Source organism: Haliotis asinina, chromosome 2 (genome assembly GCF_037392515.1).
Source record: "Haliotis asinina isolate JCU_RB_2024 chromosome 2, JCU_Hal_asi_v2, whole genome shotgun sequence".
Classification (NCBI taxonomy): Eukaryota; Metazoa; Mollusca; class Gastropoda; order Lepetellida; family Haliotidae; genus Haliotis; species Haliotis asinina.
The window spans coordinates 29,827,472-29,846,982 of record NC_090281.1 but is presented as its reverse complement, the minus strand read 5'-3'; the positions used below and the strand labels follow the sequence as shown (position 1 = coordinate 29,846,982).

The following is a 19,511-nucleotide window of genomic DNA, read 5'->3' as shown; positions in this document are numbered from 1 at the left end:
TTCCTCATTTCTCCAGGGTATATAATTCTTAAAGCATTAATCATTACGTAACACATCCGTAAAAATATATTTAAAAGGGAGGCCAAAGGATGTATTTGGAGCGTATATAAGACGAGATTAACTTGCCACTCGTCACTTCGTCACATCTCTGGTGACCGGTAAGTACGGTTTGTTTTCAATAAGTCTAAGCAATGTAAAGTAGAATTAGTGTAAAGAAACATTGGTACGTAAGTCTGATAAATTAGTGGATTGTAAACACACGGTATTTCACTAAGAAAAAGCATTGCAATTAGTGTTTCATTTACTAAATAAAACGATTTGGCATGCAGCTTTCATTCTTTGTGGCAGTAACAGTAGAAGGTGCCAAAATAACATGAGATATTTATTGGTGCAAAAGAGTTCTTTGACGAAATTCCAAATGAAGGGTTATCGCATTTTTTGCTAATTCTCCTGATATTATATTCGCAATATTCATTGACAGTTCGCAATTGTACTGCAAATAATTATAGTAAAAGGATTCTGTCGTTCTGTACGTTAAGCCAAACAAAATCACAAACAAGATAAGCTGGAAGCTTCAAGTGCGCAATTATCTGTATACCGATCAATAATTACTATGTAAGTTATTGAAGCGTCAGCTCGGAAAAACTTGTAATCATAATTCTGCTACAAAGACAATATTTCTCGTGAATGGGAAAATGTTTACTCGCTTAATCCATGTGCATCTTGACCTAACCGTACGGCCAAGTGTTTTGAAATCTCTCTAGTTATGATGCTATTTTGTAAGTATATACAGTGAAGAATGCATTACGGATAATATTGCCGAGTGATCGACCTAAATCCCCGAGCGATTAATACAAGTCCGTTTGGATATGTTACACATATATACGAAGACCTCCATTTACCCATTTATGCATATTGTCCCATTTTGGGGACGGGACCTTCAAAAACGCATTTTTCTGCTGTTGTTGAAGATAGAAACTTGCAGTATAGACGTGAATAAAGCTGAGTAAATTGTTTGGTGGTTGAACCAATCACATTACTTGTATAGTTTAAGTGCCGCTTTACTTGGCCGTTCGATAATTTTTTATTGTCCCATGATTTGATTATGTATGTTAATTAGAATGTGTTTAAAACTTTCCGTGTTCAAATAGAAAAATAAAATGAAAATTGTTTGCATTTTTTCTATACTCAGTTTTTCACTAAATTAGGATCTTTATTTCATCAGAAAACATTTTATGGTGGCAAGAATGCCCATGAAATGTTTATATATCAATTTGTTGATACACATAGTTGCATAAAAGCCAGTTTGCTCATATTCCATGAAAGCGTTTAAATCAAAAGAGTCGATTTTAAGACTAAAAAGGTTGATATCCGACCACATAAGCCTAATAAATTAGCTAATTTAAATTCACTTATCTGCATATTGTCCCATATTGGTTGCACACCTTTGTAATGTTACAAAGTAATAAAAACTGTTTAGTGGTAAAATGACACCTCATTCCTTTTGTTGCTTGCAAAAAGAAACCAGTTCACAAAATTTGATGTGTGTTTTGAAATGATAGATTGTCAACACGTACATGGAGCTTCTTGTGGTGGCCACGATAAGATGTGTTTCCCTGACCTGTATGATCCTTTGACTCATAAAAGACAGCAACAAAACGATTGGGATCCATGTTGATTTTGTGATGATTATTGCTCTTTTAAAAGAAATCATATACACTGTGTTTCATACAAAACTGTTTCTCTACCTGTATGGTACTGGAATGTTTAATGTTGAATGTATAGGTGAATTCCAGTTTGCGAAGGAGCTTAACTAAGTTCTTTGTGTATGCATCAAATACAAGCCTGACATTGCGATGTCTTTTGCCAGCAGAAATTTTCACCATGAAAACCTTTGCTGTAGCCGTCTGTTTGGTCCTGCTGTTGGCGATGGCCTCAGCCACATTTATATATGGACACGGCGGAGGATACGGCGGAGGATACGGGGGAGGATACGGAGGAGGGTACGGTGGAGGATACGGGGGAGGGTACGGTGGAGGATACGGAGGAAATGACGTATGGAACAACCAAGACTTCAACCAGTATGCCACCATCAATCAACAACAGTTCAACAAGCAATCTGTCAATCAAGATCATTACTCTCGTGGTGGAATCTCCTTCCCCAGCGGCAAGGGCTTGCGGGGATAATATGATTGTCCATTCACACTGTCCATAATGCAGGACTATAATGTTTGCTTATGTGACTGAAATGATCTGAATAAAAACCTGCTACAGATTACTTAGTCGTTTGTGTTTGTAATTGTGTTTAATTTCCTATACTCTTTGCTCCTCATTTCCAATGAAATGTTTTCGTAGACCGCAGAGGGGTATGGATATCTATATCAGCCTGGACCATTGAGGAAAGCTTAAGGAGATGCCGGATGCTGACTTGAGGAATATTTTGATACTCTCAGTGAAGTGCTGTGAGCGGTTACAGTTTCTGGGGAGGCGGATTACATTGGCGCAAGCGTCAATCGAGAGTATCCTACAGATGTGATGTTCACTCAGAACTCTTTGTTCTCCAGAAACCGCCAACGGCGGTACATGAGATAAACGTACATACATTTACATAACATACAAGACAACAGTTTATATACGAGGGGATGTCAATAAGTTTGGAACCTTCGGCATTTTTCATACCAAGGTGTCACAGCCTATGGTACGACATTGAACCTTGGGGTGTAGCTGATGTATAAAAGTTTTGGTATCCTACTCTCAGAGTAGTAGTACTCTTGAAGAGCTCATATTGACAGAAAGAGACCCCCCTCACGGCAGTGAAAATGAATAAAATTGAGTATAGAGCAGTAATTAAGTTTTCAGTTCTTGAAGGAAACTCGGCGAAGAGAATTGAAGAAAAGCTTTCAGCAGTCTATGGGAAGTCTTCCCCTTCATCTGCTACCATCAAACGATGGGTCGATGAATTTAAGCATGGTAGAGTCTTGAAGATGACCCCCGTCCAGGTCGCCCAGCAACAAGCACTAGTCAAGAAAACATTGAGAGAGTGCATAGACTTGTGCTGTAAAATCGTCGAATCACACTCCACGAGTTAGAGGAGACCGCAGGCATTTCACACGGATCCATCAAGACAATTCTTCAACATCTCGTCATGTCTAAGGTGTGCCCAAGATGGAGGCCAAGAATGCTTATAGATGAAAAGAAGCAAACAAGGGTCACCATAAGCAACTCCATGCTAACCAGATACAAGAAGAATCCAGAAGATTTTTACTTTAGGCTAGTAACCTGTGATGAAACCTTGATCCACCATTATGATGCTGAGAGCAAACAAGAATCCATGGAATGGAAACACGTCACTTCTCCCAGAACCAAAAAGTTCAAAGCCTCCAGATCAGTGCAGAAGGTAATGGCGACAGTCTTCTGTGATAGCAAAGGCGTCATCCACATAGATTACTTACCAAAAGGAAGAACAATGAATGGGGAATATTATGCTAATTTGTTGAGGCAAGTGCGACAGTCAATCAAGGAGAAGCGCCGGGGCAGGATCAGACGTGGTATTCTTCTACATCAAGACATTGCTCCCGTATACACCTCTCGCGTTGCAGCTGCTGCTGTCCAAGAATGCGGGTACGGAATCTTACCGCATCCCCCCTACTCTCCAGTCCTGGCACCAAGTGATTACCATCTGTTCCCAAATCTCAAGAAACACTTGCGTGGTCGTAGATTTCAGGATGATAATGAGCTTATTGCTGCTACTGAGGCTTGGTTTGCGGACCAAACTGGCGCCTTCTACAGAGATGGCATCAGCGCCTAGCAGAAAAGATGGAACAAGTGTCTTGACTCACAAGGGGACTATGTTGAAAAATAAATGTGGTTCATACCAAACTTTTGCGTTTTTCTATGCAAGGCTCAAAACATATTGACATCCCCTCGTAGTCGTAAGATGTAAGGTACCGATAATAGTTCATTTTTGAAATGCGTTAAATATATTATTCAGTAATATATAAAGGCCTTTAAAGTCGCCTAAGCTGGACGTGGACAAGAGCTTTTTAAGGATTGGCAAATTTGGGAATAGTACGCATTTCGTGTTCAGAGACTGTTGTCGCAGTTGGAGAAAAGCTTCACATCTGGACAAATAGTGAAACTCATCTCCAACAGCGTTTGATACACAAAGCGGACAGTGTCGGTTTCCACGTGGAATACCCAACCACCGGCGTGTCTCAATTGGTAATTTATGGTTAGATGTTCTAAACTTCAAAATAGGGTAGCATATAGTTTTGGGGAGAAGAAGATATTTTTTCTGGGATTGGCTGTGTTTTGAAATATTTATAGTAATCCCCCTTAGAACTTGAATCAACTTGAGACTTCCAGTTTTGAAAGAACTGCGCTCTGTAGGTGTTTTCGACCACTGAGACAAGCCAGGGCGTTGAGCATACAGTCAGATTTAGGAACACGTAGGATAGACCGCAGTTATCAAGGATATGTTTCACAAAACGAAACCAAGGAATTTTACTTGCATTATCACAGATGTGGTTTTAAGTTTCCATTTCTTACAGTAATGAAAGAAGACATTCAGAGATGTTTGTAAATCTCTTGGATTTTCACTGAACATTACGGCGTCATCTACGTATAACAGTATATTAAGATTGTATAAGAGGTCGGTACTGTTTGCTTGCATTTCATATCTAAAACAACTGTCAAAGAGATGTTGTTCAAGATCGTTAAGGAGTAAAGAAAATAAAAGGGGCGACTGGTTTTCACCTTGTCGCACACCCTCGTGACACGGGAATTTATCTCATATAGCATTTCCAATCATTACTCTAGATTTTATGTTATGATACATATTTTTATGAGTGTGAAGAGTCTCCCATCTATACCATTTTTTGTTAGTTTATGCCACAACCCAATTTTCCAGACTTTATCAAATGCTTTAGAAAAATCTACGAATACTGTATATAGTTTCTTATTAGAGAGTTTTAGCATTTTGATCATCATTTGCATAACAAAAACTGGGGAACATGGGCTTCATCTCAGGGTGACACACAATTCCTTGATGTACTTGCATTTTATGAAGGGTCCGTTTTAACATTCCGTTGTCACTTCAGACCTGAGAGAAATCCTTGCGTCTTTGTTTGAAATATTTAACTAAAATTGATTTTTTCCTAGGTATAGTTTCTTTTTTCACTAGTATACTTAATGGACAGACTACTTAGTGAAGAGCAATGACCAGTTTTGTTTTCGTCATTTATCCTGGGCAACACACTGGTGAAAGGCTGTCCGAACATTTACCCGCGTGAATCTTAAAAATAGCTGACGACGGCTGTGAATCTGATACAGAGTGGCTTGTTCAGAGTGAGTGAGTGAGTGAGTGAGTGAGCGAGGGAGTCGCTGCGTTTAGTCAGATTGGCAGTAGTTCAGCTATATAGCGACGAAACCACGATGCATTCATGACACCTACACCGAAATATATCATGCGAAGAACACTAAAAACATCCAGAATATCACAGATATAGGTGTAAAACTAGCATGTAAATCCATATATGTACAGAGTAGAATCTCTATCAGAAATGGAAACTTTAGAGACATCATGACTGAAACCAATAAGAAATGGCAAAGTTTCAAGACGTTGAGTCTGGTGGTTCCAACGGATACACTGAACATTAATAGATAGACAATGGAAGTGTTTCATAGTACAGCGATTGTATTTTTGGATATGAGGTGTAGTAGTCATTGTTAGATCGACCGGATGAACGAATTTCCGTATATCTGAACTATGGACCATATTATATGTAAAAAGACATACAAAGAATTGAATATAATAGGCCTCAGACGTAATCTGTATTGATATCAATACATAGCAATGCATACACGAAGTCACATCTTGACATGTGCAGATGTCAAGTCAGTAACAATTGCGAACATACCCAACATGCCGTTATGTTCGCTTGAAGAAAATGGGTCAAAGCAATTTCTACTGGCTTTGCAGGAAGCGAGTTGTCACCGTCGCCTACACTCTCGGAGAAGCTGATCAAATGATCAGCATGGTGAGTTTCACACCCGTGACGGTTCGGGTTGGAATAGGCATTCGGCAACCCATACTTGCCATAAAAGGTGACAATGCTTGTCGTAAGAGGCGACTAACGGGATCAGGTGGCCAGGCTCGCTCGGTTCCCAGTTGCGCAGATCGATGCTTATGTTGTTGATCACTGGGTAGTCTGGTCCAGACTCGATTACTTACAGGGCGCCGCCATATAGCTGGAATATTGCTGTATGCGGGGTAAAACTAAACTCACTCACTCACGGTGAGTTTGCAGGTTAGTAAGACGACATTGTGTTCTTGTACCGATACCTTCTCAAGCAAGATTTGAAACCTATGAGAATCAGACACTGGAATGCTGACAGGAAGAGAATGACACAGGCATGGACCTGCATTTCTGAAAGTTCACCTGCCAAATGAAGATAAGCGGATCTTCAGGACTGCGAACAAGAATTTATGCTTGTTTGTATGTCAAATACTTTCGAAGGTTTATTTCAACGGCATATTTTGTTCTTGCAGGTTAGTGACTAAACTGATTGACAATGCAAGTTACTTAAGAATGCCAAGTCATTGTGAAATTTCAAATATATATATATACTAGTACACATTATATATTGCACGTGCAAACTCCACTTGTATTATATAGTAACCTCTTACCTATGATAGAATTTATCATTCTTGAATTAATATATTCATTTGGCTTTATGTCATTTGTAATTTATTAACCAAGATAGGAGTGTTAGTGTGTCAATTCCGACTGTGCGTGTCTACATTATCACTACATAAGTGTGTTGTGGTAGTATATATTACGGAAGCGTATTAAGGCCACGGTGACAAATATTTTTGGTGTCATTATCTCCTACGTAGGACACACTATCTCCTACATAGGACGTAGTATCTTAGGACGTAAGTCCTACATTAATTGGATGGCAGATTTCCATTAACTTACAAACCTTACAATGTTGGTGTCCGATAAATGATGGACAATATTTGATTAATTTATATGATTATGTCATATGTTATGTCACGGAATTGAAATGATATGCATATTATATGGTTAGTTATATGATATGTACCATGAGCTACCTCTTGATATGCTACATGACTATGTTGTGATAGGTTTCTGAAAATATTTTTGTCTCTAAATGGCGACGTAAGCAATTTTGGGAACTCATATTCAATCACCCAACAATAACACTTATGGCAAAGAGAAAATATGGAACCACGTTGTTTCTGAATCAATACACATTAGTGAATTTGTTTGAATAGTTTTGTAATCAAGATGTATTATAATTAAGATGTAATTCCAACGTAATTGCACATTGCACGCTTGCATATGGTAGGTCATGCAAGCGTAATTTATAGAAAAAAAACATAGATAAAATACACTGCCAAGGCATGAGACTATGTCTCGGCGGCTCTAGAGCATGACATATTGACATCCTGTATGAGTAATCTGAAATAAATGGCATAATACACCAACAGCAACACATCCGGTTAAGGAACAAGGACATTTACGAGGCAAAAGATAGTGGCAATGTGTACAGTATCATTGTGGTTGGATCACAAAATATATCTTCTCGTATACCAGACAATAGCTCGATATTGACAGTATAGTCTCTTCATATATAGATAGTTTGTACTATTTTCAGATTCTCTGTCACGTCTAAAGGCAATTTAAGCATGTCTTCGGGCAGCCCCGTCATCAAGGACATAGTGGACCTATACAATTAACTTGCCACTGGCAAATATGGCATTTTCGTCCATAGCCTGACCAGCGATGATGGCATTAAGGGTGACACACTGCCTGATGATGCAGCAAAGGCAGTACTGAACAAATCCGTGACACCACTTCTCAACCTATACACTGATTACAAAGCTATCAGTAGATCTTACATGGATGATCTGATAGAAAAGAAATGATGCTTTCAAGTAGGTATAAAGCCAGCTTTCGGTTGCACTTACTTGGGCTGTCAGTCAAGATGTGATGGTGATTATGCAACAATGTCCCATTTGCCAATCTGGAAATACACAAGAATACATTTTGTAATGGGAGAATCAAAGAGTCAAGTAAATATATTTCTTACAGGGTATCTAAATTACCATTCAACTGCTTTAAAGGACTTTTTAGCTCTCTGAAACTAGTTTTAATTAACATCTGCGACAATCCAGCTGTTGTACTGCCCTTTGACGGCAGCATCTAAAACAAATATTGATATGCACCTCGTCATAAATATCGCGCCACCCACATATTTTTAGTAAGTAAAACTGTATCTTCAAGAAAATGGTGATTAGAAAAGCGCATTTAACTCTTTATATGACCTCATGTGTGCGTTCAGTCAAAACAATAACAACATAAAACCGAGTTTCGGTACTAAGTGAAGGCTTGATAGTAGCGAACTGAAGTTAACTACAATCATTGTCCTCACTCTACGTCCCAAAGTGCCCCACAAATGCTCAGTAGGTTTCATGTCTGGTCTTCTGACTGGCCATTCGGGACATTGGAATGGTAGCGTTTGAGTTGCATTGTGCTGGAGATGCTGAACAACAACTCGGGCACGATATGGTCTGGCATTACCGTCCATGAAGACTGGGCGAGTGTCGTGAGCATGGTTGAAATGAGGCACACAGCACCGTTCACGATCAAGTTCTGGTACCTCTGTCCATTCAGTCTCACGGGAACTGTGTTGAGGTCATTTATACAGTCATAGGAACAATACCCCCACACAATGACGGAGTTTCCTCTGATGTTCCTCTGATCATATGTTGTGCCTCTCTGCCTCCATACTCTTCCCGTCTGTATGATGCAGCAAAAATCTGCCTTCGTCGGACCAGTGGATAATTTGCCATCTCCTTTGGTCCCAGCGAGCACGTGCATGGCATCAGGCTAAATGGGCATGGACTGATTAGTGAGGAGTAGACCTCAGATTGGTCGTCTTGCTCTCAGAATGTAGGCGTCGTTGACGGACACTGTGTTGTATGGATGCCAACCATGTCGCAGCTGTGTACAGGCAGACTTTGGGCTTCATCTGCTTTGGCGTGCCAGATGCACGATCTTCCTTGTCATTAGTTTTTCTGAGACGTCCAGACATCGGTGCATCCTTCACTTCTTCGGAATCAGTATGCTTACGTATTAGACTGCTGATGACGTTATGATTGGTGTTCAGTTGTGCTCCAATAGCACTCCAATACCAGCTTGATGCATCCCAGTAATATGTCATCTTTGATTCAGAGTCACTGAACGTTATTATACGTTTTGGACACTTTACTGGTAGGTCAAAAAAGCTTAATTCATACCTAAAATATAATTTAAGCTGTGTCTGCCAAAATAACATATGCCAAAAGGGTTCTGTACATACCGCCTTTTTAGCAAACCGAGTCAGAAGCAAGCATGCTAAACGCAATCATGCACGTACAGCTCGGAACAGGTGTGATATGATGTTATGGTCACATATTTGCACTATATTAAATATGCACTTGTAGTTTAGAAAAAAGCGAACATTGTAATTTCTAGTTTGATTAAAAAATATATGGTACTTTTTGACGCGGCGTACATATTCATTTTAACTATATGATCGTCTGTCCTCACGATATGGCCGAAATATTGCCGATGTGACGGGAAATGCCAACTCACCCCATCACTATTCACGTTCCCACTGAGATATTTCAACATGACATCACCCCGCCCCGTACCATACTGCGATTCTTTCATAATGCTTTGTTGTTGTAAATTTCGGGTGGGGAGATCAGGGAACGTAATGCATTACTTTATCCGATATCAAGACGTCGCAATCCAGTTTAACTCATCTCTATTCACACCTGGATGATCTATTTCATAACGTACACAATATTTCCATTGTAGAATGTTTTTGTTTGGCTGAGTATATAAAATATGCCATTGTTTACGTATAGTAAATACACGTTTGAGTATTTTTTTCTTAAATTCTCAAATTGGAGGGTCTGTAGCATATGTTGTCATCCACTGCATGATGTCAATCACTGTATTGTCTGATCCAGACGCGATGGTTTACAGACCGCCATCATACAGCTGTATCACTACCGACATTGGCGTTAAGCAAACAAACAAACAAGTGTGCAAACACTTGCTCATAATGTAGTGGGAATCGTATTTTTTCCTTTATCTATTGAGGTAGTAGAAAGGGTCTTTGCAAATTTGATTTAAAAAAACGAGCGTTGATATTCTTATCATTTGTTCACTTCTAGGTTCATAATTTATACTTCCACTTCATTTATTTTATAAAAGCATTTGTTCTGATCTGTGTGTTATTGAAATCAATTGATTCATTCATTGACTTACCAGATCCAATCCCAATTTCTTAAGGAAGTCTTTTATCTCATTTATTCGATTACAATCTGCATTGTCGACCTCAAACTTTATCTTCTTCGAGGTTTTCTTGTTGGAACACACTTTTTTAAATTTTTGGATTAAATTTTGATATTCCTTTGTGTATAGAGTAAGAAGCATATTGGTGTTGCTACTATCCTATCAACGAATGGTTCTTGGAAGTCGAGTTTTTCTTGTTGTTACGGTTACCGTGACAAACGATGTAAGAAATCCCCTTGGGAACCAGCAAAACAGAACGAAGTCACAAGTCAATTTCACCATGCTGATTACAAATTCAATACAGGTGAGACAAAATCTAAGGCAATGGGTCACAAAATATAACATAGTAAACTCACCAAAGTCTTAGTGCGAGAGAGAATCAACTATGCAGAATGTAAACACAGCGATCCGTCTGACAGCGGATAACGTAGGTCAGGCGTTGATGATTGTTGGCGATGTAACTCCAGTAAATATGAATGAGTGTGTCCCCTGCAACACGGCAACCAGCCTTTTTATATAATATTATATACTCAGTCATTTTCCGAAAGTTCGGGTACATAAGTCCATCGTCAACACTGTAGAAAGCCCTCGAATAAGTCTCCCGGAAGAGAACACATAGAAAACTAGGAGCAGATAAATTCCGGAAAACCGGAATCCTAAAAGTGTTGACCATCTATTAAAACAAAATGTGACCCATCATAATTATTATTCAAAACACTAAATGTTGTGACCCAATAATAATTATTACTTAATAACAAAACATACACACTCGTAACATCGTAGGTACATATTTGTTTTAAATTTTGGATTAAATATTGATATTCTTAGAGTATGAAGCATATTGATGCGCCTACTATCCTAACAGCGAATGTTTCTTGGAAGTCTAAAGACTTATTACTAAATTGTAACTGTTCCTTTTTAACTTACTTCCCCTGGACTCCCTACTGCCCAGGGGCTCCTTTCACAAAGCAACCTTTACTATGTTTAACTTTAACTCCCATTCTTTAACACGGCACTAAAGTTACCTAGCTATAGGTCTAAGCTAACCTTAGTCCAGTGTTAAAGAATGGGAGTTAGCGTTAAGTTTAGTAATTGTTGCTTTGTGAGAGAAGCCCCTGGTCGCCTAAGTTGTACTCAAGTACATTCTTTGTCCTTCTTGGAATCAGTTTCAGGTGATGAGAATGACATGATATTCTCATGAATTGACATTCTGTGTTTATCCCAGCAGGTTTAGAGACGACAACAGTTATCGTTTGGAGTAAAACTGATTATTAAGGTACAGGGCAGCTGGGAATATGTTTCATCAAGAGACGTGAGTTGGAACTTTCAAAGTTTACAATGTTGTTATAGTGTCTAATTCTGGACAGCCATCTTGCAAAAAGGAAACACTATGTAGCCAAGCCATATGAGATTTATTTCTTATTATTTAGTCTGCAGTCTTAATCTTTATAACTGCCGCAGCATATTTTGTGTTGTCAACTACCTTGTTCCTTTTTGTCACTTCCATTAATTACTGTATGTGACATTTAAGGCCTTTATTGCTCATCCCCTTGGCTGTATCTGTCATCACATCAACTGTAGAGGGAGATGCTATTGTTTCTATATCTGTCCATTGTTGAATTTTTGCCGGTCCATTGTTCTTAAAAACTGTATATGTATATATATGTTCACATCTATACACCTGGAAATTAATCAAGCAACACCCCAATTTTTTCTATTGGAGCAACTTTGAAGTGTTCTGACAATCAAAATATGCCGGGTTGATATAGTTTGACACTTTTTTATTCAACAGACGATCTCTGACAAACAACTTAAAGGGAAAAAGTATCAAGACTTTGCTTTATTGCAACGAAATCCAAATTCTTAAAACTGTCTTAAATTCATGAAAAAATGGACACAATTTACTATTCATCCACAGACGTTGTTGTCAGGTGTATTAACACAAATGTCACATGGAAAGAAAGAACAGTCATCTGAGAGTCTGCACACCGACTTTCATCAATATCTAGTGTGTCCTCCCTGCGCACGCACCACCGATTCCAGACGCCTCCTCATTCCTTGGATGAGTCTCCGGATCTGATTCTGGGGGATCCTGTTCCACTCCTCATGCAGGGCAGCCGTCAATTCGTTGAGATTATGGACTGGTGGGTCTCTCTGCCTCACACGACGGCCAATAAAGTCCCACAAATGTTCAATGGGGTTGAGGTCAGGGCTCATGGCAGGCCATGGAATTCTGTCAATTGCATTTTGCCGCAAAAAATCATTTACAGCATGCGCCCTGTGAGGTCTAGCATTGTCGTCCATAAATATGGGTCTCGTTGCCAGAGGATGGTTCTCAAAATGAGGTACCACAGCCCTGTCAAGAACCTCCTGTTGGTAACGAACACTGTTAAGGTTGCCACGGATGGTAATGATATCCAACTTGCAGTTCATGGAAATGCACCCCCATACCATAACGGAACCTCCCCCAAAGGCCACAGTCTCCTGGATGTTCCGTGGAGCCATTGCTGTGTTCCTCTGCCTCCAGACCCGAGTACGACCGTCCACCATGTGCAGCAAGAACCGGCTCTCATCTGAGAAATGGACCTTCCTCCAAGAGGCAATGTTCCAGTGCAAACGGTCATTACACCAGGCCAGTCGGGCTGCCTTATGGGCTGGAGACAGTCTGGGTCGCTTGATTGGCCTCCTTGCCCGGTATCCTGCAGCTTTCAGACGATTCCGAACAGTCCTGTTCGAGATGGGTCTCCCTGGAAGCCACTCCTGTCTCAACCGAGAGCTCGAGTCGAAGGACCTGCGCCGTACAAGTCTCAGTAAAGCTCTGTCCTCCCGGACTGTGGTCTTCCTGGGTCTTCCTGGTCTAGGCAGGTCTTTAACTTCATTAGTGGCCCGGTATTTTTTCAAAAGTTTTGAAATTATGGAATGATGTCGTCCGATTTGAGTCCCGATTTGTCTTAGAGACATACCAGCATTCCTCATGCCGATTATTTGCCAACGAGTGGCCTCTGATAATTTCCTACGTGCCATGACATTGAAATGAATGAAAAACCGAATGCAATCGACAACCTGCGCTTGTAAACACCCCAGGGAAAAAGTGCATTTTTCGAAAGTTGAGGTTAAAGCAATGCACGTGCGCTGTGCAAGCTTCACGCGCGTCATATCAACCCATGAAAAGCTCATGCTGTATGTCAATACATCAAAATTGAATAATCAATCATCAAAATTACTTCGTTAAACTTTGTTAAGTTTTTATGTGTCTTTGAATTTGGTGTTGCTTAATTAATTTCCATATGTATATATTGAAACAAGTCCGGTATTCCGACTGTCTATGTAGGAACGTCCTCGTGCAAGATTATGCTCACCTCATTTATGTGTCCGTGTTCATGTCATGTCTTGTGGAACCAATTAAAGAAGTTTGGACTCATCTGTGCTTCCATCATTTCGTCAAATATTGCATGTATAATTCTGTGGTAAGTCGCGTGGACCACACATGTGCGAGTTGACAATATGACAGCAAATTCGTTTCTTTGAAAATATGATATTCCGATTGAATACCTTTGATAGCCCAAGCTTTAAATATTATAAACACCCTCATGGCTCATTTCTCCAGAGCAAAAATTCGTACAAATGACCTGCTAACCATCTAAAAAAGGGGGTCACAAGATGTATTTTGAGCGTATATAAGACGCAATGAATTGCCACTCCTCACCTCGTCACCTCGTCACCTCGTCACCTCGTTGCTGATTGATATTTATGGCTTGGTTTCAATAAGTCTAAGCATAGTTAAGTAGAGTTATAAACAAATATTATCACGTTAGTCTGACAAATTAGTAGTGAGAGCGGCTATTTCACTGCGAGGTCGGGCACTTGGGTAGCTTAGTGGTTAAAGCGTTAACTCGTTACGCCGAAGACCCGGGTTCGATTTCCTACATGGAAACAATGTGTGAAGCCCACTTCTGGTGTCCCCCAGCGTGATATAGCTGGAATATTGCTAAATATTGCGAAAAGCATAAAAATATTATTCTTTTATTCATTGTAACAATCTGACTAAAACGCGTGAAAATAGCATGAGAGCATGAGATATTTATTGGCGCGAAATGGTTGTAACACATGCACATGAGTTAGCAGAGAATGTCAATCGGTAGTCAGGGCTGACAATAAATCGCCAGTCGACCATGTGGAAGACCCCAGGAACAACTCATTTTGTTTATTACTATACCAGAACATTTAAGGTGATAATAGTTGCAACACAAAGCAGATCATCATACATGTAGCAAAATTGGAATGTTGTGTGTTGGTATAAATGCCACAGATAATAGTGAAAAGTGTACGTCAGGGTGTACAAAAGTATTTTGGTGTACGGAAGATAAGTGCCGAACACAGCACATCTGGGGCCGTGGTGTAGTCCAGTAGTTAAGGCGTTCGCTGAAGACCCTGGTTCACACCCTGGGCCCTTAGTCTCGAAACGTTCGTAGCCCTAAGAATTCATTCCTTCGATCGTAGCCACTGTGTTAAGAATGGGCTTAAGGAGTTCGTAGGGCTACGAACGTTTTGAGAATAGCTAGCCTGGTCCGATTGGCTCAATATGTGGGGAACATTTTCTTGGTATCCCATGGTGTGTTACAGATACGTCAAATACGTACCAAAAATTGCACCGTTTTCACCAACAGAAATATCCACAATGAAAACCTTTGCTGTAGCAGTCTGTTTGGTCCTGATGGTGGCGACGGCCTCAGCCACATTTAGATAAGGACACGACGGATGATACGGAGGAGGATACGGATATGGAGGAAATGACATATGGAACAACCAAGACTTCAAACAGTATAATACTATCAATCAACAACAGTTCAACAAGCAGCCCGTCAACCAAGATTACTATCGTAGAAGGATTAATTTCAAGGGAATCTTATCCTGGGTTTCCATGATCAAAGATCATGGCCAATGGACAATAGAATCACAAGGTTGATGTTCTCCAACATCATCGAGTGGTCATTTTGTTTTGGGTTTTTTAGGGTGTGTTTGGTGTGGTCAATTCATGTTTGTTCTTCATCCGAGCTCCCCACCCAAAACGGAGTATCATAAAGACCATATACTGAAAACAAGAGGACCTCCGACCTGCAGCAAAACGGATACCCGGATGATACAATCTAGCAGAAAAATTGAAATTAAAAAAATATTCTCAATCTTAAAATGTAATGTATGTGCATATTTGTTAGGTTTTTGATGTAATCATTCTTTTGCATATAAGATATGAAACCTACTGTTTCACCCGCTGTCGTGGTAACGAATGTATTTTGGAAGTCCAGATACCCATTTATGAGCACAATACTATTTTGGGATACTCTGTTTAAATTGCCCACGTTCTACTACAGCTGCAGCCTACAAAAAATTGAACTGTGACAAGACAGTCTAGTCGTTCCGAGTTAGCCTAGCCAATCCCCAGGAACTTTTAAAATGATGAAAGTAATCTTTCGGAACATGATTGATTATAAACATATCCATCAGTTGTGTTCCCATACTCAAACAATCTGCAAAATATAAAAAAAGGAAATTGTTTTCTTTCAACTGTTTAAATTGTTTTCCTACTGAAAGTCCTTTGATAGCACAAGCTATAAATGTTGTTCCATTTCGCGGAGTAAATGACTTTAAATGATGACAGCTATTTTGAATATGTTAAAAAGGGAGGCCACAAGAGTATCTGGAGCATATTTAAGACGAAGATAAGTTGGCATTCGTCACTCCGTCTCATCGTTGTAGACTGGTAAGTATGGTTTGCTCTCAATCATTTGAAGTAGAATTAGAGCCAGATATTTACAGACCTTACCGACAAATCAGTCAAAATGTCAAGTATTCCACGGAGATTAAGAATAATTTTGAGATAAATAGATTTATCACGAAGTATTATCGACACATTCTTTAAGAACATGTGTTGAAACAGCGTGGCATGTTTATTGGTGTGACAAGGTCCTGGGGCATTCAGCATGGAATTCTGACACCAGGTAGCTACGACTGTAGATACAACCTGATGCGCTTAGATTTGTACATGAACAAGAGAAAGTGAATCATTAAACGACAGTCATATGTTTCAAATAAACGTGTAGCAGCTTTAAGCATAGGCAAACTGTAGCGCAGCAGAGGGAAAAGGGGGAAATGACCAGTCTTTCTATAAGCGAGCGAAGCGAGATAATGTTGGCCACGTTCGAAATTATTTTCAACATCAGAATAAAATATTACCACAATGAAAGGTAGCCACCAATTTCCTCACAGGACTGTGCTCTCAAACTGAATGAATCGTTCTTAGACTCCATTACCTCTGCCAGATTGAATTCCCCTGTTCCTTTCGTACGTTTAACTGAGCTGTTGTAACTGCCAATTAATCACCACATCCTATTATCTAATCAACAATCACCAGAAAGGGAGCAGGACAACTGCCGCATAGCATTTAAATGTACTATCATTTGAGAAGATGAATACAGGTTTTCAATAAGCACAACGGTAGCTGATGATAGCAAATAATTTCTTGGTATAGTTATACTCTCACTTTAATCAACTTGTCACCTCGGAGTAATTTTGACATTGATGAAAACTTGTTAACTAAGGACATATTCCCTAAAATAATTGAGAAAATGAAAAAAATATGCATTGATGAGAAAAGGATCAAACTTGGAAACTTCTTAACTTAGACATATTTAAAAAACACATTTCACGTTGAGAGAATGTATTGGAAGACAAATTGAAACCACACATGCTGGACACAATGAAGTAATTAACAGTGATACATGCATTATGCATACCTTGGGAGAAAATACTGATGCACCGTCGAACTTCAACAAATCAGCATAACTGTGTCGTTCTCTTTACCAACAGAAATATCCACCATGAAAACCTTTGCTGTAGCAGTCTGTTTGGTCCTGCTGGTGGCGAAGGCCTCAGCCATACTTCAACCCAAAGGATACGGTGTAGGCTACGGAGATGCAGGATACGGATATGGAGGAAATGACGTATGGAACAACCAAGACTTCAAACAGTATGCCACCATCAATCAACAACAGTTTAACAAGCAACCCGTCTGGCAAGATTACCATGGTGGAAGGGGTGGATTCTACTTCCCCAGCGGCAAGGGATATCATGGATAATATGAGTGTCCGAGCACAGTGTCCATAATGCTGGACTATAGTCGTTGCTTATGTGACTGATATGTCCTGAATAAAAACAAATTACCACTGTGAATTGTATTTCCAGTTGTGTTTGATTTTGTTATGTGACTGGTGTTATCCTGGTAATTTCCAATCAAACGTTTGAGTAGATAGTGTAAACTGAGGTCCTCTTGACATCCTGAACGAACATCTATAGCTAACATGAGTGAATGAGTGAATTCAGTTTTACACCACATTCTGCAATATTCTAGATATATGATGGGGATCTGTTAATATCGAGTCTGGACCAGACAATCCAGGGATCAACAGCATGAACATCGATCTACGCAATCGGTGACGATGATACGTGGCAACCAAGTGAACGAGCCTGATCACCCTATCACGTTTGTCTGCTAGACAAGCATGGGTCACTGACGATCAGTTCTAACCCGTATCTTCACGGGGCCAGCTGACATCATGGTCACTGGAGAATTCTCAAACTGGCAGTCACAATACACAGTGCAGATTAGCGTGGTAGCCAGAGTGAGTGAGTTTAGTTTTACGCCGCACTCAGCAATATTGCAGCTATATGGCGTCGGTATGTAAATATAGGAGTCTGGTCTGGACAATCAAGAGATCAACAGCATGAACATCGATCTACGCAATCGGTTATGATGATATGTGGCAACCAGGTGAGAGAGCGGTCTGTAAATAATCGAGTCTGGACCAGACAATCCAGTGATCAACAACATGAGCATCGATCTGCGCAATTGGGAACCGATGACATGCGTCAACCAAGTCAGCGAGCCTGGTCACCCGATCCCGTTAGTCGCCTCTTATGACACGCATAGTCGCCTTGTATGGCAAGCATGGGTTGCTGAAGGTCTGTTGTCTCCCGGGACCTTCACGGGTCGTGGTAGCCAGAAGCAGTAAGCAGATTTAATAATAACGATAATCAATTCAATTTCAATTTGTTTATTTCGCATGTGCGGCCTCCGGCCCATATAAAGATGATACAACAGGTTGGCATTTGCACGATACAAACTTTCGTGTCAAAGACGTAGAACACAGTGAAACTACAATTGTACTTTTTGATAATAACGTTTGTATCCATTAATTGGTGAAACTAGTTTGTTATTTTATATGATGTAGTGGGAAGTTCATCTACAATTATGCTTAGCTTACATGCTTTACACAATCACAGTAATAATGTTTCGCTATAGTAATATCTCCCATATACAGATGATACAACCAACTGGGTGTAATTTCCATGTTACAGACTTTGACTTTTTAGGCGTAGTGAATAATGTACATACAGTTGTAGCTTGATAATAGCATTTCTATCCGTATTTATCCCAAAGCAAGTTGAATTCTACGTTCTTGCGATTTCGACGATTGCCTTGCTAGCGCCATATCGGGGAAATGCGTCAGCGATCTGAATGCACAAACAGTTTCATCGATAGGGTGGATGTCCAGTTCCTTTCTTGAGACGTTTTATTGACAATTGAAATCTAGAGGTTAAGTTATGTAAAGCGCAAATAAACATCGATATTATTTACCCGACATCGTTAATACCACTTCAAATGTGAAATCAGTTGCCTGTATAGCAAGAAATAGCGAGCGAAATTCAGCAAGATCAGTCGTCTACTAGTCACAGTTTATGTATTAAACAGGAAGCCACGTAATCAGTAGTATAGGGAATGATAGTCCGAAAACACTTTTCAAAAACCCCTCTAAAAAGCCTCATTTACTAAATGAGGCTTTGGTGGGACTATTAGCTCTTGCTATTATTGCCCCTACTACAAAACCACGCCATCACGTTTACCGTGACTTGGCAGGCGGTAACACTGTGCCGTACGGTACGATCAATAATTCTTCTCTTACAAACCCCCTACCCGGCCCACCCCTCAAGTAGTATAAGTTGGGTTCGTCGGCTTTCATATCCACTTTATCTATGTTGTAAGTTTTGACCGACCATATAGGATCGGTGGCTCGCTTA

The 19,511-nt window shown here is 39.9% G+C and overlaps 1 long non-coding RNA gene across 2 annotated transcripts; it reads left to right on the top strand.

Moving 5' to 3' along the window:
- Positions 1-145: 145 nt before the first annotated feature.
- LOC137273563 (uncharacterized) lies at positions 146-17,606 on the top strand. 2 transcript variants are annotated; one of them, XR_010956139.1, is made up of 3 exons: positions 146-158; positions 16,058-16,137; positions 17,244-17,606. It is a non-coding gene; the product is annotated as an uncharacterized lncRNA (long non-coding RNA). The 2 variants fall into 2 exon arrangements; XR_010956140.1 differs by lacking the exon at positions 146-158 and adding an exon at positions 11,638-11,688.
- Positions 17,607-19,511: the final 1,905 nt, after the last annotated feature.